The 23,702-nt window shown below is 41.5% G+C and overlaps 1 protein-coding gene across 1 annotated transcript in view; it reads left to right on the top strand.

The window, feature by feature from the left end:
- Positions 1 to 23,702, top strand: part of LOC131226952 (chromatin structure-remodeling complex protein SYD-like) — a 126,368-nt gene that overhangs the window by 75,378 nt on the left and 27,288 nt on the right. The gene's annotated exons all lie outside the window — the stretch shown is intronic.

A 23,702-nucleotide genomic window follows, 5' to 3' on the forward strand; every position in this document is an offset into this window, starting at 1 on the left:
AAAATATTATTGCTTTCGTTTATGAATTCCATTCCACGAGGAAGGTTTCACATGATATGGGAGCCTCTTTCATTGCTTTCATTCCTAAAATTAAAGGGACTTTTGACCTTAAACATTTCAGCCTATAAGTCTTCTGGGAGCCCCCTATAAAATCTTGGCAAAATTGCTAGAGTCTAGATTACGACCTATTCTATCCTCGATCATCTTTGAACCTCAGGGGGCTTTTCCCACTAATAGACATATTTTGGAATGTGCCTGGTTGGCCCATGACTGTAATGATTCTCGGCACAAATCTGGGAAAAGGGAGAATTGTCTGCAAATTAGTTTTAGAAAAGGCTTTTGACCGTGTAGGTTGGAATTACCTCGATTAATGTTGTGTAGATTTGCCTTTGGTAGGAAATGGAGGGGATGGATTTTAGATAGTCTCTCCTCGGCTGCCTTCTCTGTTTTGGTTAATGGCTCTCCTAATGGCTTCTTTCTAGCATTCAGGGGCCTCATATAACGGAACCCCCTCTCCACAACCCTCTTTGTCATAGCTACTGATGGTCTTAGTCGTATGTTGTCTAAAGGGGTCTCTATTGGTTACTTCAAGGGCTTTGGTTTAGCCACTTCCTATCCCCTATCTCCCACATTCAATTTGCAGATGACACTTTTACTTTTCTATGAAGCTTCTAAATCTGTTGTTCTTAGTTTACGTATGGTCATAAGATGTTTTGAAGCCATCTTGGGTCGCAAGGTTATCCTTTATAAAAGTGAGATGCCGAGCATTAACATCACTAACGATTCCCTCTCATCCCTTGCAGAAATCTTTGGATGCAAAATTGGATCCTTACCTTCCAAATATTTGTGCTTTCCTCTCTGCATTGGGAAACCTGCCAAACATCTCTGGGATGTTGTTCTAGAGAGAATGGACAGGAAACTTGCCCCTTGGAAAAGTAGATACTTATCCTTAGGAGGATGCCTTACTCTTATCAAAATTTCCCTCTCCAATCTTCCCTCATTGTTGTCCCTTTTCTGTTTCCCTAGATCCATTATCCTAAAGATTGAAAAAACTATAAAGATTTTCTTTGGAATGGAAGCTCCCAACATTGCAAATTTTACCTTCCCAACTGGTCTGAGGTCTGTAGACCGTATACTTAAGGAGGGGCTAGGATCAAAATCCTTGCAGATGTTAATTATGCCCTGTTGGGAAAATGGCGATGGTGTTTTGGAACCGAGGCAGGGAGTAAGTGGAGGGAAGCCATTGCTGCCAAGTACAATGTTGAGGAGGGTGGTTGGTTCACTAAACTCGCCTCTCTACAGGGACTCTTTAGAGAGGGAGTTGCTTTCAACTTGGGAAATGGTAGAAACATTAGATTTTGGCTCGACAACTGGGTTTCAAAAAGGCCTCTTGATGACGCCCTTCCCAATCTGGCTAGCATCTCCTCTAACATCTCTATTTTTGTTGCTAATTTCTACTCTGCCATTGGTTTAGGAGCCTGTTGGCCCCCCGAGAAGAAACCTCACTAAGACGGAAACTGAAGTTGTATTCTCTCCTTCACCTCTTACAAAGGGATTCAACCCTCTCCAATGCATGATGACATCCTTTCATGGACCCTTTCCTCGTTTGGGACCTTCTCAACAAAGAGTTTCTACAGTCGCATCTTAGCCTCTTCCACTCCTCAAGTTCAGTCATTTCCCTCCTTCTAGAGTTATAGTCCCCCAAAAGTCGTTGCATTCACTTGGTTGCAAGCTAGAGGGAGAGCTCTGACTATGGATAACCTTCAGAGACGTGGAATGATCTTACCTAGTGTCCGCTCTCTCTGCCCAAGGGATGCAAAGTCTCTCCATCACCTCTTCTCCACTACCCTTTCTCGTCAGCTGTCTAGATCGATATTTGTTCGAAGTTCTTTGTGGTCTGGGTGATGCCAGGGTGCATCCTCTCCTTCCTGGATGTGTGGCATAATCCAAGCCTTGACAAGGACTCCTTTGCTCTATCGATACTCTCCGGGTTGTCTTCCTTGTGGGCAATATGGTGCGAAAGGAATTTGCGTTCCCTCCACAACTCTTCCAGCCCGCCCTCTTCTATAGCTGCTCACATTGTCAGGGAAGTTCGAGAGTGGTCCATTAGTCATTCCCTCAAAGACATATACATCCTCTCAAATTTCCTAGCCTAATGTCACTTTGCTTTCAGCTTCCAACTTCCAGCTTCTTGGCAACCCCTGTTTTGAGTTGTATAAGTTTTTCTTAAGTTGTTTTTTTCTTTTCTTTTCTTATCTTTCTATTTTTTGCTTTTGTTTTGCCTTGTTTTTGCTCCTCTTGGGACCCTATGTTTTGTGTTTCTGTTTGTTTTCTTTTTAATAATATTCATCCTTTAAAAAAAGGTAAGCATCTTTTTTTCTTTTTTTTTTTTCCGTTTTTTAAAATTGTACCCTTGTTTTTCTTGTTGAGAAAGGCAAAATTTCTTGGGTTACCTAGATACTCATATGTTTGGCTTACCACTCTGCAATACACAAACCCTTCATATGGGCACTAAAAGGCTGGACTTTGCGAAGTAATTCCAACCAACATACTGTTGAAATGTCAGATATCTGCTGCAATATGGTAGAATAACTAAAAGGGATCCAAAAAGGTTTGAAAACATCATAACACTGGTTATAAAGGTAATGGTCACTTGCTCGTATCATGTAACAAAAATGCATGTTAAATATTAGCCGTCGTTTTCACAATAATCACAACTATGCGATGGGAAAAGCAGTTTTGTACTGATTTCTGGACCATAAAAGTTTGGCGTTTTGGATTATAAAATCCATTCTTCATGAAAAGCCCATTATTTTGCCGAGGCTGGATGCTTTCCATTTTCACTATTTTTTTTAAAAATCTTGTTCATTTATGGTCATGGCCCTTAACATTCCATAATGGTATTGCCTTAAAAAAAGCCATAATGATATTACTAGTTATGGGGTCATAACACAACTTTTTAGACCTTGATTCGGAGCCTCTAGTTTGTAATGTAACTATTCATTAAACAAATTTTATTTTTTTTTCTATTACCTACCAATTGTGCTTTTTAGTTTGAAAATCTCAATAGTCATCTTGGGACCCAAATGAGTTTGACTTGAGCTGGTCACTTTTAGGTCACCAGGTTGAGTGAAACATATCTTATCTAAGTTCTGAGAGGAGCCAACTTGGGTTTACTATGTCAAAAAGGAACTTCCTTGACTTGTCTAGTTGAAAAAAAAAAGTCAATTAAATTTTATTTGCAAGGCCAAACCAAGTAGGTAGGAGGTAGGAGTATTGGGTTGAGCTCAATTTTATCCGCGCTAGATTTGTATTCCCATGTACCATTGGGGGTGACTTCAACATAATGAGGTTCACCTTCAAGAAATCTAGCGGAGGCAGAATCACTTGAAGTGTGAAAGATTTTTCAGAATGGGTTGGCATGCATGAGTTGGTAGATAAAGTTGTGTCGACTTATTGGGTGGAAATCCTATGATCTCTTCGAGAGCGCTGCTGAAACTTGTCTCTTATCATTACCTTATTATGTTGGACGCTGAAGTGGAGAGTTGGGGCCCAAAACCTTTTAGGTTCGAACTTGCTTGGCTCGAGGTAGAAGCCTTATCAATTTAGTTAAGGAATGGTGGCAATTGTTCCATGTGGAGGGTTTTGCAGGATTTAGATTTAGTCAGAATCGTAAGCTCCTAAAAGGTAATCTAAACTCTTAGAAGAGGGAGGTGTTGGGGAACCCAGAGGAAGAAATTGGCGACATTTTGAAGGGTATTAAGGCTCTCGTTATTGAAGCAGAGGAAATGGAGCTATCGGAGGAAGATAAACTTCTTAGGGTAAAGTTATCCCAAGACTATGCAAATCGCATTAGTAAGGAAGAAATTAAGTGAAGGGATCATTAGAGGACCAATTGGCTAAAGGAGGGGGACAAAATTACAAAGTTATTTCATAGCATCGCGAGTGCGTGGGCCAGAAGCAATAAGATCGTTAGCATTGTGGTGGAGGGAAGGAGGATCAAGGGGAAAAAACCAAATTTGTGACTTGGTGATCAACTTTTATAGCTCTCTTATCTAATGAGTGGGATAGGCCATTGTTGAATAATCTTGAGTTTAGTAGCATCTTTGATATTGAGGCTGCTTCCCTTAAGAGTCTGTTTTCAGAGTTCAAAACCGCAATTGTCTTTGGGGAGTGATAAGGCTTTGGCTCCCGATGACTTCCCCATAGCATTTTTTCAAGAATTGTGGGAGGTAGTGAAAGGTGACGTTATGGGTTTTATGATTGAGTTCCACTCAAGCGGCCGGTTGTCGTCTTCTATAGGGCTTCCTTCATTGCTAGTGTTATTTCAAAAAGCTATAGCGCATTTATCGCTAGAAGAAAGATTTACATACCTTTTTACTTCACGTCTCTCGTTAAATGCCAAAAGTCGGTTTTGGCTAGGTATGAGCGTCTAGGACGAGGCTTTTCGTGAAGCGGCAAAGAAATTTGTCGAAGGAGGAAGTGGAGGACTTCGTTAGGCTTGTTGATTTCCTCCAGTGCTTCTCTTCTGCAAGTGGATTGGGATAGTATGATTTGGCTTAAGGATAAATCAGGCCGATGCTCAGTCCAATCTTTTTTCAATTCTCTTCGGTCCTCGTATGAGGTCACCCTTTATAACCATACGACTCATGTGTGGCATTACAGGGCTTCTGCAAAAGTTGTAGCTTGTGGATGGGTTGTTGGTACTCACCCTTGACAATCTCTAAAGAATTGCTATGGTGATTCCCAATGTGTGCGTGATGTGCATGGCGGATGCCAGGTCAATAGATCACATCTTCATCCATTGCCCGTTTGCTATGCAGTTGTGAAGTAGCCTTCATAAACTATTTGATTTGATGTGGGTTATGCCAGCTTCGATGGGATCTCTACTCTCAGTTTGGCATGGGGTTGAGCTTGGTAGGCAAAAGGAAATTTTATGGAGATTGACTCTTCTAGCCACTTTGTGGGAAATTTGGGGAGAGAAATTGCAGACACTAATAGGCTAGCTGCCTAACTATAAGCAAGGACTAACTGCCCTAGCAGCTTTCTTCCTTGCCTTGCTAGCCTGTAGCAAGCTCTTGGTCTTTTTGAGAAAGATATGCTTATCTGTCGTAAACAGCTGACACCGACACCGTAACTAGCTGAATGCCTTGCTTCCCAAAACTAGCTGATAACCGTCGCTTCACAATAAGTCTAAGGAAGATAACAACTAATAAGCTTGATTAAGGAGAACACCTCTGTTAGCTTTAGCTTTTGTTGAAAGAAAAATCTCCCTTTTGAAACAGATACGACTACCGACACCGAATGAATCTGCTAGGGTTGTAGTTTTTGCACCATCTCGACGCTCTGCTAATAAATTCATATTATCCTTTAAAATCATAATAATAATACTAAATATATATATTTGTTGGAAGTATTGCTAAAGGTCGAGGGCATTTTGTGCATAATAGCATTTTAAATGTCTTCGCTATGTTGCATGTAGAGAACACTACATGAAATTTGCACATGTTGCATGCTATGTAGCCTTATAGTACATGCCATGTAGCTTACACTATAAGTTACTTTCACGAAAGCATTAAAATCAATTAATGTTTTCAATAATTTGTTATATTTTACAATTTTCAATAAAAATTACTTTTTTTTTTAATAATTAAGCGTGAGGATTAAGCTTCATCACTGTTGCGTAAGCTTCACACTTCTTCTAGATTTTTAATTAAGGTTGTGCTTGGGTGATTTTTAATTAAGGCTCTGCTTGGTTGCACCCAGTGTTCGTAGTATCAGCATCATTACAAGTTTCATTGTTATTGGCATCATAATTTTTTTTATTCGAATAATTATTACAAGTTTTGATAGCTGGGGATATGGAAACAAGTAGCAATATTGCCAACAATATTGCCTATTCTTGGAAATGTATCACTGACTGAGGGAAATATTGAGAAGAGGAGTTTAATGAGGGCCTAAAAGCATTTTGTTGAAAGAAATAATTGCAATAATAACAAAATGAATTTATATAGTACAAATGCAAGTGCCAAACAATAAGACATCTAAAAAGTAAAGGAACTCAAAAACATACCTACCAGCAATCTCTCATACTCCACATGGAGTTATGAGGTGGCTCAAAGTCATCATTTCCATCCCTATTATTTGTTGTGATACCACTACTTAATTTTTTGATAGTACTGTGCCCAGGTCATCGTTTACTAGTACCAATTGACATACTCTCTCATGTATATCTGATAGTCATCCTCCTCGAACTGTACGAGTATGCTCAGGCGTGGGTACACATGATGAACATCGATTGTGACTGAGTAGGGTCCTGAGGCTACAGTCTGATTCCAACCCCAAATCCCGGATAGTATTGGGTCCAATCATATGACGAGTACCTGGAATATCCCCCTTCCATGCCCATAACTGGTATTGTTATCTGTCAGCTGCACACAATGTTTTAAATAGCTATGCTATGTAGGGTGTAGCTTACGCTACGTAGAGTAGCATAACCTTAACTCTACGTAGCTCATGAAAATAGCTTAAGTCGCATGTAGCCTACACTACATAATTTGCATACGCTACACACTATGTAACTCACATGATGTTTTCAATGATTTGTTACATTTTTCCATTTCCAATAAAAATTAGTTAACCTTTTTAATGCTTTCAGTAAAATAATCTAAATAACAATATTTAATCAGTTTCATTGCTCTTTCTTTACCTTTATACTTGATCATTTTATTTTTTTTTGAAAGATGACTTTATATTAAAAGGAAAAAAGAAAACAAGGGACGGAGAGAGGGGGCTGCTGAGGCAGCAGACCCAACTAAACTCCTACAAACTTAAGATCACAGTCCTTTAACAGTTCTACTTGAGTAGCCCACTCAATCAAGAGACACTTTGCCTTAGAGATAACAATTGTTGTAGAGTTGGAAACGTCCGAGAAGCATCTCCGATTTCTTTCTTCCCAGACAGACCACCAAACTACGAGAATAACCATCCTCCAAAGCCTGGTCCTTTTCTTTCCTATATTGACCCCGTGCCAAGCTTGAAGAAGTTGATCCACAGTCCCAGGAGCACACCAGCTGACATTGAAACGCAGACAAAACTCTGACCAAATTGTAGAAATGAAGGGGCAGTGAAGGAGGTGATTGACAGTTTCTTCGTTGCTCATATAGCAGAGGCAGACGTTAGCAATGGCCATCCCTCTTTTTTCCAGATTGTCAACGGTCAGAATTTTCAATTTGCCAACAAGCCAGCCGAAGACCACAATCTTTTTTTTTTTTTTTTTTTGGGGGGGGGGTGGGGTGTGGGAATCTGCCTGATTTGTCCTTTCTCCAGCTTAAGGAATCTTTGGAAGACTGGCATGGAGAAATAGAGTGGATGCAATCCAGCAGGTCTGCATAGACGCTGATTTCCCAGTCTTCTAGACTTCTACAAATCAGGTTCCAGACTATTTTGCCCCCAGAAACGGAATAGCAATCCGCCACATGGATATCTTTTTGATAGGAACAAGACAATATATGGATGGGAATCTGTCTTTGAGAGGGATGTTGCCTACCCAGATATCAGCCCAAAACCTGATCTTGGAGCCTTTACCAAGATCAAAGGCAACACCTTTGAGAACCTCCTTTTTCATCTTTAAAATGTCTTTCCAAATCCTTATAGGATGAGGAGTCTTTAGTCCACCAGCCGCCCGCAGATTTTCCGTATTTACTTTTAATGATAGTATTCCAAAGGTTCCCGTCTTCCGTTCCTAATCTCCAAATCCACTTCCCAAGGAGGGCCCGATTCATAGTCTTCAAATCTTTAACTCCGGCTCTGCCCTCTCGAATATGAGTACACACCTCTTTCCAATTTAAGAGATGAAATTTTTTCTCTTCCTTGCCATGCCACAGAAAATCATGTCTTAAGTTTTCAAGAATAGTGACGACCAAGCTCGGACATTTGAAAAGAGACATGAAGTAGAGTGGCAAATTGGACAGGGCGGAGGGTGAGGCGACCTCCTAGAGACAAGTAGCGACATTTCCATCTCGCTAGGTATTTCTGAAACCTGGCGATGACCTTTTCCCATAGATATTTTGGAGGGGAGCCGATGCATAAGGGGATACCGACGAAAGAAGACGGGAGAGGCCGGAGAACAATGGAAGGCTTTGGCAAAAGAGTTTAGCTCCTCGGATTCCATGTTGAGACCAATCATCTTGGATTTTGCTAAATTAACTCTTAGCCCAGACACAACCTCGAAACAGCGAATCGTGGTTCGAAGATTATCCACCAGCTCTGGAGTAGCCTCGGAAAAAATCAATGTATCATCTGCAAATTGAATATGCGAGATCCAGCTGCTCATACCTGTCATTTCAATGCCACGAAGAATGCCTTCGGATTGACCTTTGTGAAGAAGTCTGGATAAGGCCTCACCCATGATGAGGAAGAGAAAGGGAGATAAGGGATCACCTTGTCGCAAGCCTCTCGAACTCTTGAAGAATCCTTTAGGGGATCCGTTGAGGAGAATCGAAAAATAAGCTAAGCCAATGCATTCACCCATCCAAGCCCTCCATTTACCCCCAAATCCCATCCGCTTCATCCTATATTCCAAGAAGACCCAATCCACATGATCATAGGCTTTTTCAATATCCAATTTACAAACAATAGTCTTCACCCCGGACCTATGGCAGGAATCCAGACATTCATTAGCTATTAGGGCGCAATTAGTTATCTATCGCCCTGGGATAAAGGCACTCTGGTTACCCGAGATAACTTTTCCTAAAACCTTCTTCAGACGGGAAGCTAGCACTTTTGCCAGAATTTTGGAAGGCACCCCCCCCCTAATATTCTAGGAAATAATTTTGGGAATAAGGGCTATAAAGGAAGTCCCTAAGCCTTTCAACAATTTACCTCTGTTGTGAAATTTGTGGATGAAGTTCATTATGTCCACATGGATGATGTCCCAAAAGCTTTGAAAGAAAATGATTGGAAACTCGTTAGGGCTTGGGGCCTTATTGCTGCCTAGGGCATCAATGGCCATCTTTACTTCTTTCGTGGAAAAGGGGGCTTCCAGTTGCATGGCTTCTGCAGAAGAGACGCTGTGCATCTAAAGGTTGTCCAACCTAGGTCTCTGCCAAACATCTTCCTTGAGGATTGAGCTGAAGTGGGAAATCGGCTCCGCCCCTATGCTATCTTTGTCTTCGATTCAAGTACCGTTCACTACGATGTTGGTGATTTTGTTGATTCTGGAATGCATGTTGGCTAAACTGTGAAAATAGCTAGTATTCTTGTCACCCTCCTTGATCCATCTCGCTCGAGATTTTTGTTTCCACGAGATTTCCTTTTAGGAAAGTCCTCGCAGAAATAGATTGGATCAGCTGGATTCTTCTGGCCATGGTAGCAGCGGACATAAGGATAGACTCGGCTTCCGCGTCGATACTTTCAAGCTCTGATAGGAGAGTCCATTTCCAATTCCCTATCACGAAATTCCCTTTGTTTCCACTTCTTCAGCTTTTCTTTTAGGAGTTTTAGTTTGGAGGATAATCTGTAGCCTGCGAAGCCCTAATCCTGAAAACTGGCCCACCATTCGAAGATCAATTGATGAAAGCCTTCAATTCTAAGCCACGAAGAGTCAAATCTGAAAGGCTTCAGTCCCCAGTTTTGTTCGTCGCTCAAGAGGAGGATAGGACAGTGGTCCGACATGACTATAGGGAGGGCAAACTAGAATATGGATGGACATAGTTCTAGCCAGTCCTTGGTGACCAGAAATCTGTCTAGCCGAGAGAGAATTAGGACCGCCCTCCCATTAGTCCAAGTAAATCTAGAGCCAAGGGGAGGGAGGTCCACAAGCTCCTGATCCTCAGTCCACCGCGAAAAGGAAGCCATCGCCTGAGAGATTTTGTTCCCCTGAGATTTTTCTTCGACATATCTGGTGACGTTGAAATCACCTATGATACAGGAAGGACCAGCAAAGCTCCGTTTGATGGAACTCAATTCCTCCTAGAAATCTTTTCGACTGGTGTCTTGAGTAGGCCCATAGACAGAAGCAATGAGATAGGAAAGGCTAGAAGATAACTCTTGCAAAATGACTGAGACTACGAAAGAACCAACCCAATTGCTCTGTAAGGTCCACCAAGATGATTTCCAAGCCACCAAAATACCTCCCTCACTTCCAATGGAATCAAGCACCTCCCATCTCGTGTCTTTGGCCTTCCAAAGAGTTCGCATCAGCTTATCATCGAAATGTTTGACTTTGGTTTCCTGGAACTGATAACCTCAGGATTATTTCTGCTACATAGGTCTTTGATTAGTTTTCTTTTTTGCTTAGACCCCACTCCCCTAACATTCTAGGAAATAATTTTCATTGGGCAACTAACCTGCCCTGAGAACCCAGGTTACCTTTCAGCCCACCAGTGAGAGGCATAGGATGTTGTAACTCTATATAACTGTCGGATTTCGATAGACGACGTCTAGGGGATTTCGAGGCGGACAGAGGTCTACCGCATGACTCGACACATTGAAATAGGGCAATGTAGTCCACAGGGCAATCCTCGAAGGATAAGCCTAAAGATCCACCTATATGGCCAACTGCATCCATGATCCAGTTTTTCCTCTGAATAATGTCCATCATGTTAGCTTTGTGGTCCGCCTCAGTGTTCTTTTGGGTATACTCTTCATCTCTGGATGGGACAAAACCGATGCAAAACTGGAGCGGTTCGACTACTATGACCTGGACTCCATTGTCTTCCTAAAATAGCACGAGCAGACCTTGGTGAGCCTGATCGCTGAACACACAAGAGGGGGAAGATGGAATGAAGGTAGGGGTGGGCGGGTTGTCCGATTGCGATGAGACATTATCAAATTCAACGCCTTCATCACCTTCCCATGATCGAGGTGGGGGAGCAAACTGGAGTCCTTGAGTGGACATGCAATCTGTTCGAAGAGTTGGGAGAATCAGCTGCTGGAGAGCTTAAAGCGGAAGAGGAGACCCCATACTTGGAATACTGGGATGGGGAATCAGACTGCGATCGAAGTCTGGGTCTGGACGGAATGGGATATTAAGGTTAATATCCGTATAACTACGACCCGCATCGCTGGACCCGATGGGGTTCGAAACCGCAACAACTTGAAAGTTTGCGGGGTCGGATTCAGGTCTCGCTTCATCTCCTGCATAGCTATGATCTGATCGTCCACGTGTTTCATACTGTAGCCCTTTGTTGTTTACTGCTGGCTTTATCGAAGAGGGAGAAGCAATAGGTTGATGTAGCGAAATCTTGACCGGATGGGGAGCGATATCGCTGCCACGTGTTGCATCTACTTCTAGGGAGTAGACCGAGACTGTGTCGACTACACCACGTGTATCGTCGAGATTGATTTGGGAGGCATGAGGCGTGGTATCGCCAACACGCGTCTCTTGATGCAACTTGCTTCTGACTCGTTCATTTAATGCTACAGCTGGAAATGGCGGTGAGGAGTTCGGTGAAACGCGAGAGCATGTAATCCGTGCTCTTGGACTACGTCTCTAGACAAGGGAGGGGGAGGAGCCTCCTTAGATCTCTAGAGATCACCCCATCTTGGGGCTGGATCGTCTTTTTCTTCTCTTTGAATTGGTAGCTTGATAGACCGTCCTACTACAAAAAATTGAATGTGGGTCGGGATATGATTTCCTTTGTCTCTACAAACTCGGACCCTGGCAATGGCCATCTCGTCCCCGTTCTTGGTCATGGGATCTATTTCGATGAAAGATCCTAGAGAAGATGCTGCCGAGATGAAAAATTCGCCGTACCAGAGTTCTAGGGGAATCCACCAGATAAGAATCCAGACGTCTTCCTTACCGATGGTAGCGAACTCTTCCCAAGATTGAACTTTAATCACCGGTCTGTCCTCGTGAACGGCCCCTGCCATTATCAATATATCCGGATTAAATCCAGAGTACACCTTGACCCATAACTCGTTGTAGCTGATGGGTTTAATGGAGTATTGCTCTGGCCTGATTCTACAGCAACAGTCAATCCAGCCTCTAACTTGAGAGATGGATGCCTCCTCTTTGGTGGTTATCATTAACGAATCCTACTGTTCTTTTTTCGAGAGGTCCAGACGATCTTGACTAATATGTAGTACTTTGTTTGATTCTGTCTTCTAAACCCTTTACTTCATTTTGCATTAGCCTTCTGGTCTCTATACTGGAGTGTTGATTTGGGTAGAGAGGCTTAAATGTCTTCGATGATTCAGAGGGATGAAGTAGGGCTTCTTTGAAGGAGAGAGGCTTGGAACGAAAGGGACCAGCCTGAGAAGGTTTCCTGCGCACTTCCGTGTATTCCTTGGCCGTCGTTTTGGACCAAACCTAGCTCTCTGAACCAGCAGAGGATTCCCGCCAAAGCTTTTATCGTGGAGCATAAACACAGCTCTGGATAGTTCTTCCTCTGAGCTCATCCTAACTAGAGCGAAGCCTCTGAACTGGCCATTAGCTTTGTCCCTTGGCATAACAACGTCCATCACCACACCTGCTCTGCCAAAAACTCACGAGAAATTGATCGGGAGCCACCCAGTTGGGTAACCTCTAACGAAGAGTGTGGGATAGTTCACCATACTCTTTGCCTTTCTGTCCGTAACTTTCCTTTTGTCTTTGTTTCGCGTCCCTTGCTATCCATTCTCTTGAAAAATCCTTACCAAACTGGCTGTCTAGATCTTCCGAGCTCTCTATATCTTGGCTGGGGCCAACAACTACATCCCTGGATCGTTCTGCTATTTTTGGTTTCGTGTTCGCCGTCGTTGCTGTCTTCTTCACCGTCGTTGTCGCTATCTTCATCATGTAATCATTTCCCTTTCCTATTACTTTAGGTTGCATTTTATTGTACCAAATATCATGAAATTTTGTTAAATTTCATTCTTAATCAGTCTAATCCGATATAGAATATGATGACATTGGTGCAACCAAGCACCTTGATTAAAAATCCAGAAGTTGTGTGTAGCTTACGCTACACGCTATGTTACTTACGCCCCACGCTTCAAAGGGGTGAACGCTATGCTACATGCTATTCGCTATTTAAAACACTGGCTGCACATACCTGTAAGTGACGGAAGTGACCGAGTGTCGGAGCTGCCATATCCATAACGGTGATATCCTCCATGCGCATAAGGTGGAACGGAAGTGGAGCTTCCCTACTATGAATTGATATCCATGGATGACAAGCTGTATAGAGACTCCTTGGCGCATGCCACTTCTTCCGATGTTGGAAATGCTGACTGGGTGGCGTTGCCCTCATTGAGGCTGATAGATGAGACCCATGGTCTTCGTCATGAGTGATATAGTCAAAGTAGGTGATGCAGGACAACTAACCACTTACTCTAAAAGCTTGAACTGATAGAGCATGACAAATCAATCCCTTTATCTCATAGCCCAGGCCCCACATCCCATGGGTTAAGGTCCTCGGCTGAACCCCCTGTGGGTCACACATCACATGGGTTCCACCTCACACGAGTGGGGCTTGCCTCACACAGGCCACCCACTGTGAGTGTGCCCCTGCATCCTACTGTCTCTCATGCCACCCCACTCAAGCTCGGTGTGAAAATGCCCTTGCATTAATCACCCCCGATGAGGAGTCTAGAACACGAGACCTCTTGCTCTGTTACCACTTTGATGCAAGACAACTAACCACCTGCTCTAAAAGCTTGAACTGATAGAGCATGGCGAATCAATTCCTTTATCTCATAACCCAAGCCCCACATCCCATTGGTTAGGTCCCCCCCACCGCCCGCGCGTGCGCTGTCTCATAAGTTTCACCTCACGCAGACCGCCTACCCCAAGTGTGCCCCTGCACCCCACAGGCCACCCCACTCGAGCTCGGTGTGAAAATGCCATTGCATTAGTAAGCCTCGGTGAATTGGCCAATAGATCGTTGATTTTGACCTGTCGTATACCCTCCATTATTGCTACCTCCACCCTCACCGTTACCACCTACATCGATGCTAGTGTCATCACTGCCCCCACTAGACTAGCCTCCATCCCCTCGCTCACCATTGTCATTGTCGTCGTTATCCCCACCACCACCATTAAATTGGGATAAAGTCTCATCATCGCACGACCTGACAATAGGAGGGAGCTGTGAATGTACCTTGCCACCCCCATAATGATGTATTGGACTCCTCATTGAAGCATCGAAGGAGTCTGCCTCAACCCTATACTCACTGACTACTTGATTGATACTTATACCAAGAGACGTTGCTCCCTCGCCTATGTCTAGAGCAGGGCCTCCCTCACCATTATCAAAATCATCTAACTTGACCCACTCATAAAGTTGGTCCTTAGCATCATCCCCTAATTGTGCCATTGTGCCTATCGATAACAGGTTGAGCGAGTCATGATGCCCCTCCATATCTTGATCTGCTCGTAATTGTCTTTCTTTCAAGTTTCAACTTCATATTATAATGGTAGTATACGAGCTTTTGCAACTTTTCATATCCTAAGATGTTCCTCTTTTTGGTGTGTATAAGTGACCACGTGCTCCAATTCCTCTCGCATGGTGAAGAGTAGACAATTTAGGCGAGATCAAGGATGGTCAATAGCCATAGCGCAGGTACATGGCCTCCATACATCTTCCACCACTCCATCAGAAGCATGTTTTAGTTTAAACAAAGAATGTAGTTAATTATAAACCATATTACTTAATTAAAATAATAAATATATTCGCATAGCATCATCGTTTCTCACGATGCTTTTGCAGCTGCAATTAAGAACTCACTCCTAGCATCTCTAAAATGCAGTAACTGTTAATACAGATTCACAAATCACCATTATTAATCACCCACATTTGTAGACACTATAAGAAAGTAAATCCATTTTACCTAAGGTATTCAAAATCGGTTATATGATGGCCGTTACGTAGCGGTAACAGTCATAACCGTTAAACGTTATGGGGTCTAAACGGCCGTAACGGCCGTTATAGAAAAATGGGTCATAACGCTCCCGTAATGGGGCCCCGTAACGGTCCAGTAACTACATTTTTCAAAAAATAAAAAACGTAAAAAATAAAAAAAAAACGGCCGATACGGGGGCTGTAACGGCCGTTACGACCCGTATCATAACGGTAACGACGGTGGCCGTTGCGACCACAGTTACCATTTTGGAACACCTTGATTTTACCATTACTGAAATTTGTTCAATTTGCATTACCTAACCTAGTTCTCAAAATTTGCTTTTTTGTTCAAGTTAGGGAATAATGTTTCATAGACCTGGTGGACAATCATTGTTAATCTGTTATCCTCCCATAGCCGACCTTTGTAATGGAACTTGAGTTCAGGTAGTATGCTAAAATACAAATAATATGTACTTGGTTGCATTAACATATAAACAAAAGTAATACTTAAAGTGCAAGTGTAAGTGATAAATAAATAATGTTAAACATAACAAACTTACTAGCCAGGTAGAGTGAATGTTCAAGGGTCCTAGTCCCTCTGTCATTGATGATCTAGAGCACCCATTGATGCAAACTAGGGGATGCAACCCATATTCCCTCTCATCAATCTCATAAGCTCGTACATGGACTCCATCAAAGGTCACGTCTCATTATCTATGGCCCTAAGGTCGCCATAAATCAACTGTAGGATGGCATCGACGTCATGAGCTCTGTCTTAGGAGGAATCACTATAAACAGCATCCCCTCAACTCTCTGTGTAGTTTAGGTCTGTCTTTGATTACACATGAAATATCTCTCAGATTTGAGCAAACTCATAAGCTCCACTCTGAGCTTGTACAAGCTGTCTAGTGCGATAAAGTTCATGGCAAACCATGTTGCACCCGGCTAGACGATATCCTCCCTGACAAGGCCAGCGCATCGTTGCTAACAATCATGAGTGACTATATATGAACTTCATCACCCTCCTCGCTGCTTTGATGGTGTTCGTGCCTGTCTCTCTCTCTAGCCTATCACTTCAACAATCAGGTTAATTGAATTAGTACGCATGAGGTCTAGTAAATACTGTACTTCTTTATCAACTTCTTCCTTGCCTTGTTGAGCGTACTACCGTTGTCTGTCAGAAATTGCACCACATTCTTTGATCCCACTTCTCTAATTGCTCTCTTTTAAAGGTTGTATATATAGGAGTGATTTTTTTTTATGTGGGCAGATGCATTAACAGATCATAGAAAAAGAGGCTATCCTCTATAATACACCATAAAGATGATAATGGACAACTTTGTGGGTCCAGCCACCAATTGCACATTACTGTCACCCCGATCTCTTTGTTTGGCTTGAGTTTATGTACCCAAGCCTGCATCTACTTGTACTCACGATCTAGGTAAACCCCCAAGATCTCCTTTGGCATTGAAGGCTTGAAACCTATTCCAACATGCTGCAAGGTGACGATAATATTATGAGAATAAGGGTTGGTTGCTGCATTTGTTGGTATGTGGCTTGAAATGAACCACTTAGTTACGATGCTCCCCATAGTCTCCTTGAAACCCTTCTTGCTCTGCTTTGCACCCACAATGGGTGCATCTGTAATACAGGTGCTCTGGGTGCGTTGTAGGCCAGGCTTGCTTGAACCAACACCTCTACTGCCTCTCTCACGCCCCACTACTACCCTCACCTCTCCTACTACTCCCACCAATCTCCTGTCTAGAGCTCCCAAAGCAAAGGTCTACTCTCCTCAAGTCTTCTCCTCTGCACCCTATCCTACCCCGATGCTAAGGACCCATGCATCGCCTATCTACACCCCCTCTTATCTCGCTCAGTAACACAGTCCTTGGATATGCTAACACCTCATCATCGTCATCATGCTCCTTATCAACAATCCCTAGGCCATGTCTACGAACTCGTAACTCCTCCCCCTGATATCCTTCTCCCTTGCCTGATGTTGTTGCCTATGTGTCTTACTTTATTCCATATTTATTCGCCTCCATTAGATGTCCATGTTTTCGCCCAATGTCCTTTGCTCCTATTCTTGACGACGTTTTACTTCTCACTACCTGCAAACAAATACAACGAATAATAACATCCATTGATAACACAATAATCACTTAAATGTATCGCAACAAAGTAATTAACAAGTAATACATCAATCCATGCATGCATTCTTACATTACACATCCATGCATAAATAAGCACAAACATAATACACATGCATCCGATCCAACCATCCCATCCATCCATGTAACCATCCAACCTACCAAGCACCCATGCATGCATGCATGCATACAAACATATGCATGATGATCCATCCACCCGTGCATGCACGTATACAAACATACATAAACACAAGCATGATGATCCATCCATCAATCCCTCCATTCAACCATCCATCCATCCATCCATTTATGGATGGGTTTTGGTAGCGGGCAAGCATTTGTTTAGCAAGCCTAAACAACTAGGAAGCAGGGGTAGGAGTGTGAAATGAATTAGCAAGCATAACTTAAAACCAAGCCCTAGTTTGCATCATGGTATACAAAACGGTTATGTAACGGAGGGCCGAAACGGTCGTTACAAAAAAAAAAATGCCGTAACGGTCTCTATCACGCTCCAAAAATGGTGTCTGGGCCCCTAGCTTTGCTCTTGAGGTGTGACTTGGGGAGTTTTTTTTTTATTTTTTATTTTTTATTTTTTTTAATTTTAATGTATGGTTGGTTCGGTAGTGTCTCCCCTTAAATGATATGACAACATCCAAAACAAGATATGTGCATTTGTTTGAAGTATCGCTGATATTATCCATATCTCCAACTTGGCAATACCGTTAACACTGGCAGTATAAGAAATTCCACGTATCGGTGATGTATTGCTAAGTATCACCAATGGATCAATATTGCCAATATTTACGACTATGTAAATTCCAAGTGTCGCTTGTATCTCCAGCGTATAGGCGATATTTCAATAATATCACTGATGTATTGATATCACAAAAAATTGTATATTAAAAAACAATCCATTTCAAAAAAAATCTATGTTCGCATGGTTGTATGCAGTGTTCAATTTGTTGATGATGATGTCAATAATATCGCGACATGAGCGATATCGATGCCACAATCTTTCGTTTCCTTTTCAGTTGTCAACAATTTCTCAGTGAAATATTGTATTGTCAGTATTTTGAAATATTGATGGATGTTTAAATGGAAGGTTGGATGGTTGGATGGATGGTTAGAGGGATAGATGGGATGGTTGGATGGATAGATGGGATGGTTGGACTGATTTTTTACGACAACACATTCTTTTAAGCTCCTGTCAAATGAAAACTTATTATGTATGCATCATTTTTGTAATTTTTTATTCCTAAATATGCAAATATGTGTATTTTAGCATCTTTGGAAGTTTTGTTGATAAAATCCACTGTTTTCCCTGTGTTTCCCCAGTGTTTCCCTGCATTTCCAGTTATCAATGATATCAATATTGTTTTTGCATCCCTAGCCAACAAAACTCGTAGCGATACCAATACTTTGAACACTGGATATGGGAACATCCAAATTATACATCCAAAATATATATTGTTCCATTCCCAAATAAAGGCCAAGTAAAAAGTTGAAAATGTAATCCTCTATTCGCCCAGCTACCTTGACTGACTTTGGTTCCCAAAAGGTTAAACAACAACTGGGGTGAGCTTTATAAGCCTAGTGGGCACATCTCTAATTACAACGAATGATAGAATCACAATGAGCATAATAATCAGAATGTACGAGAAGCTAAATACAAATATCATGATACTAATAATCAATGTGGGATAATGAATGCAATGTGTATGAGAGTCATCTCCACCACCCCCCAATACTGTCAATCGGAATGAACAACCGACCATACCTGCTCAAGTGGCCTATCTCCTATGCCAATAGTCGGCCTCGTCAAATGAGCAACATTGGTATACTCGGACATTAGTCTTCATGTGCACATCATTAGTGTGCATTTCATCAGTCTAATATTGCCTTAAGAGTGTGCTTGAACATGAGTTCTTGTGCATGCCCTCTAGGATACATCTCATAAGTTAAATAAGCTGTGTTCCCCACATGTGCAAGCATCATCTCTAAGCATCGTTGATCAAGTTCAAGTAGAGCAGTTTAGCCCTTTACGCACGCTCAAGGAAACTAGCCAAGGCTTAACAATCACAAGGACAAGCCACTAAGTTGCATGTCATTCTTGTGATTAAACATTAAATCATAATCACTATAATAAGCATCATGTTTCTGGCTTGCGGCTTTACACCTCGCATGAACCATAAGGTGGACCCTGTCGCCCCTGACAGTAGGTCGCACATTCACACACTCATGGTGGGCCCAACTATCAAAATAGTGGGCCCACACCACACATACACTATATGGTGGGCCTCATAGCACATACATACACCACACGGTGGGCCCCACGGCCTTGTGGGCCTGATAGCATACACAAAGACAACACGATGGGCTCCACAGCCTTGCAGGCCTCACAAGGAGTTGTATATCCAAGAGTATGCAATCCTTTTCTAGTTGGGTGGGGGCTAATGGTTTGATCAATTTACCTCTTTGGATGTTAAATACACTTCAACCAATAACCAGAATCTCTCCCACTTAGCTCCAAGCCTTCCCAACTGTCCTTCAATGTTGTCTCCCGAGGCCTATTTCAAACCATTGTCCCATGCTTCTCAATTTGATGGAAGATGGGACCCCAGACCATTTTGGTTTGAGCTTTCCTGGTTTGAGATAGAAGGTTCTCGGATCTAGTTTCTAATTGGTGGTCTTCATACAAATGTGGAGGATCCCCTAGCTTTATCCTAAGTCGCAAACTCCACTTCCTCAAATTAGACATAATCAAATGGAGGTCTGAGACCTAGGATGATTTGGAGGTTGTTGCTTCTAAGTTCTAATCCCTTTCGGCTATTCAAATTCTAGATGTACTGAAGGTGTCCAGTCCACTCTCGGAGGAAGATGGAACCCTCAAAGAATCTCATAGGGTGGCTTATGCTTCCTCGATCAAGCAAATGGAAATAAATGGAGGTACAGGTCTAGATCCATATGTATAAAAGCTGGTGGCAAGAACACTCGTTTTTTCCATGCCATTGCTAGCTCTAGAACCAGGTCTAATAAGATAAGTTCTATACACCTCAATGGATCTATCTTAGAAGACAAGCTTCAGGTATGTGATCACATCACCTCTTTCTAATCTTCTTTGCTTTCTGTGGAACATTGGGTCAGACATAGGCTAGACAACCTTGAATTTGATTAGATATCGTCCAAGGAAAAGTTTGCTTTAGATTCCCCCTTCTCTGAAGAGGAAATCAAAATGGCGGTCTTCTCCTTAGGTTGTGATAAATCTCATGGGCCCAATGGCTTCCCTCTTGCCTTCTTTTAGCACTTTTATGAGATTCTGAAAAAAGATGTTGCTGATTTCATTTTCGAATTCTTCTAGAGGAGCAAGATCTCTAGGACTTTGGGGACTTCCTTCATCGCCTTGATTCCAAAAGTTGAGGGGGTTGTCAGTGCAAGGAATTCTGTCCTATCAATTTGTTTGGCTCTCCTCACAAAATTCTTACTAAAATCTTTGCGTCTAGGTTCAGTCTTGTGCTCTTCAGAACCCTCTCTGAAGTCCCAAGGGGCTTTCTTAGCCAACATGCAAATTCTCGACTATGCCTTTGTTGCCCATGAGTGTTTAGACTCTCGCCATAGGGAAGGCTTTGTTGGTTTGGTATGTAAACTTGATATTGAGAAGGTGCTTGACCACATCGATTGGGAGTACCTGGACTATGTCCTTGGTCGTCTTGACTTATCTTTGAAATGGTGTGGCTGGATTTCCTCATGCATATCCTTCGCCCACTTCTTTGTTCTTGTCAATGGCTCCCCCAAAAGCTTCTTCAAAGCCTCTATGGGGCTTAGGCAAGGTGACCCCCATTCCCCTTTCTTATTCCTCAACGCTGCAAAGAGTCTTAGCCAAATGCGGAGGAAAGGGGAATCCATTGGTCTCTTCAGTGGATTCAGGGTGGCCCCTTCCAGCTCTTCAGTCACCCATATCCAATTTGCGGAATACACCCTGCTCTTTTGTGGAGCCTCTAACATTGTTGTAGCTAGTGTTTACCGTATCAATATTGCATTAAGTAATGTATCACACCCTTGGAATACAAATATGTATCGGTAATCGCATGGGATATCTCATTTATATTTGGTAATGTATCACACTTTTTTGGGTAACATGTGGAAACATTGGGAATTTGGTCAAACTTTTCAATGAAACTTTAAGGATTGTTAAGAAAGACATTAGTACACACTTTTAAATCATAACATCACAAAAAAATAGTACACAATAGGTTTCCTTTGTATAGGGTCTTAAGCTATGCATTGTCTAACTGAATTGATGCAACTGTATTCAAAGTGAATTCATAACATTTATAAATGTAAGAAGTCAATTCAACGCTAATATATAAAAAATTAAAAAAAAATTAAAAAAAAATCATCAACCTCCCTTAAATGCCCTAAAAATGCAGTGGATTGATTGCTGATGCAAAAAGGAATTTCGAAAAAGAAATTATTTTTTAATAATAAAAAATTAATTAAAAAATATTTTTCTTTTCAAAAAATCACCAGAACTACACGAATCAGTAGATTAGGCTTCATACATGTTTGATTTGTGTTTGGACAGTAAGACTGCAACCAATGTTCAAAATATCGGTATCGTGCTACCTATCGCACCCTTGGGATATAGATACATGTCGATTATCGCACGGGATATACCATTTGTATCTAGTATTTATCTCACTTTTTGGGAAACATTGGGAAAATGGTTGATTTTTTCAATGAAACTTCAGGGATTGTTAAAAAAGACCTTAATACACACTTTTAAATCACATCTCAAAAAAGTACATAATAGGTTTCCTTTGTATAAGGTCCTAAGCTATGCACTGTTTGATAGCACTAATGCAACTATATTTAAATTGAATGCATAACATTTAGAGTGTATGTGATGATCATTTCATCAAACACTCCTAATTAAATAATTAAAAATTAATCTCAATTGATAGCCAGTTGAAGGGGAATTTTGAAAAAAAATAATATTTTATTAATTTTTAATTAAAAATGATTTTTTTTTTAACGAAAATTGACAAGGACTTAAAAAATCAGTAGATCAACCCTCATACATGCTTAATTTCATGTTTGAAGTGCAACATTGCAAGCAATTTGGGAGAAATTGAGGAAATTTTGAAATTTCCCCAAATCGGACCACCTACACTCAAATTTTGAAATTAGTGTGTTTGTGACAATCATTCCATCAAATACTCCTAAATACTTCGAAATTTGTCTCAATTGAGAGTTGCTTGAAGAAATTTTTTTTTTTAAAAAATGGAGAACATGAAGAACCAATGGATATTGAAATCAAAGCTCCAACTCCATGATTTTTCTTGCAAAACATAAAAAAACAATAGATTTATAACCATTAGAAACTGATTTAACATAATTTCAACAAAAAAAAAAAGGATCGAAAATTGAAAATGCTCACCTGATTAAACATATGGGATATATCAACACTACCTGTGCATGTCGTATCGCACAAGTGGGATACAAGGTATATCGTGGGATATACTAGTCAATATCGTCGATATTTTAAACATCGACTACAACGAATTTGGGAGAAATTACAGCGAATTCAACATGTTCCCAATTTCCCCCAAATTGGACCAACTACCCTCAAATCTTGAAATTGAAAGTTTAGAGCCCTAATTTTCCATGCAAAACATGAAGAATCAATAATTTTTAATCATTTAGCACTGATTTTGTATTATTTAAACAAAAAAAAATGACAGAAATGCAAATTCACTTACCAAATGAAAAATGTCCCCAAATCTGCAAAATGAAAATTATTCCAGTTTGAAATCTTTGTTTTTTCTCCCAAAAGATTGCAAAGGATGAACTGAAATCCACCCACAATGTGTTTAGATTAGAGAAGAAAGAAGGAAAATGACAGAAAAATGTAGTTCGGAGAGTTTTTTGAAAGAGGGTTGCAGTTCCTGTTGGTGCTGACCATATCTGTCGATACCAAGTAAATTTACTAAAGAAAAAGTGCGATATCATGCAATACGTTGCGTGATGCCAAGGATTTTTTGTACTCTAGGTTAGTTTCATATCGCTGACCTGTGATACCGATAATATCGGCCAATATTATCGATACTGCAATCATTGGCTGTAGCCAACCTCTGTAAAATTTTCCGCTGTTTTGAGGCCGTCTTTGGTCTAAAATAATCTATTCAAAATCAAATTGTTAGGTATTAACATCTGTGAAGAATCTCTCTCCTCTTATGCAAAAGTCATTTGGTTGCAACCCTAGATCGTTCCCCTCCACCTACCTTGGCTTGCCGCTCTGCATTGGCAAGCCTAGCAACCACCTCTGGGACTATGTCATTGAAAGAATTGAAAGGAAGCTCTCCCCTTGGAAAGCCTGTTACTTATCCTTTGGGGGACGAATCACTCTCATCAAAACAGTCTTATTTAACCTCCCCTTTTACCTCTCCTTATTTCAGTGCCCCAAGACTATTATTAATAAAATTGATTAGCTGAGAGGAGATTTTCTTTGGATCGATAACTCTGATAGCAACAATTTTCACCTCCTCTCTTGGTCTAAAGTTTAGTTTGCAAGCCATACATAGTGGGTCGTGTTTTGCTAGGGAGGCTGGATCTCCAAACCTTCCTCGTTGTGTAGAGCTTTTGCTATTTGGAAAGTTATCTCCCACCTCAGTATGGGGGATAGATCTAGAATTAGATTCTGGCAAGACCGGTGGATTCTTGACCA

The sequence above is a fragment of the Magnolia sinica genome, chromosome 15, assembly GCF_029962835.1.
Source record: "Magnolia sinica isolate HGM2019 chromosome 15, MsV1, whole genome shotgun sequence".
NCBI lineage: Eukaryota > Viridiplantae > Streptophyta > Magnoliopsida > Magnoliales > Magnoliaceae > Magnolia > Magnolia sinica.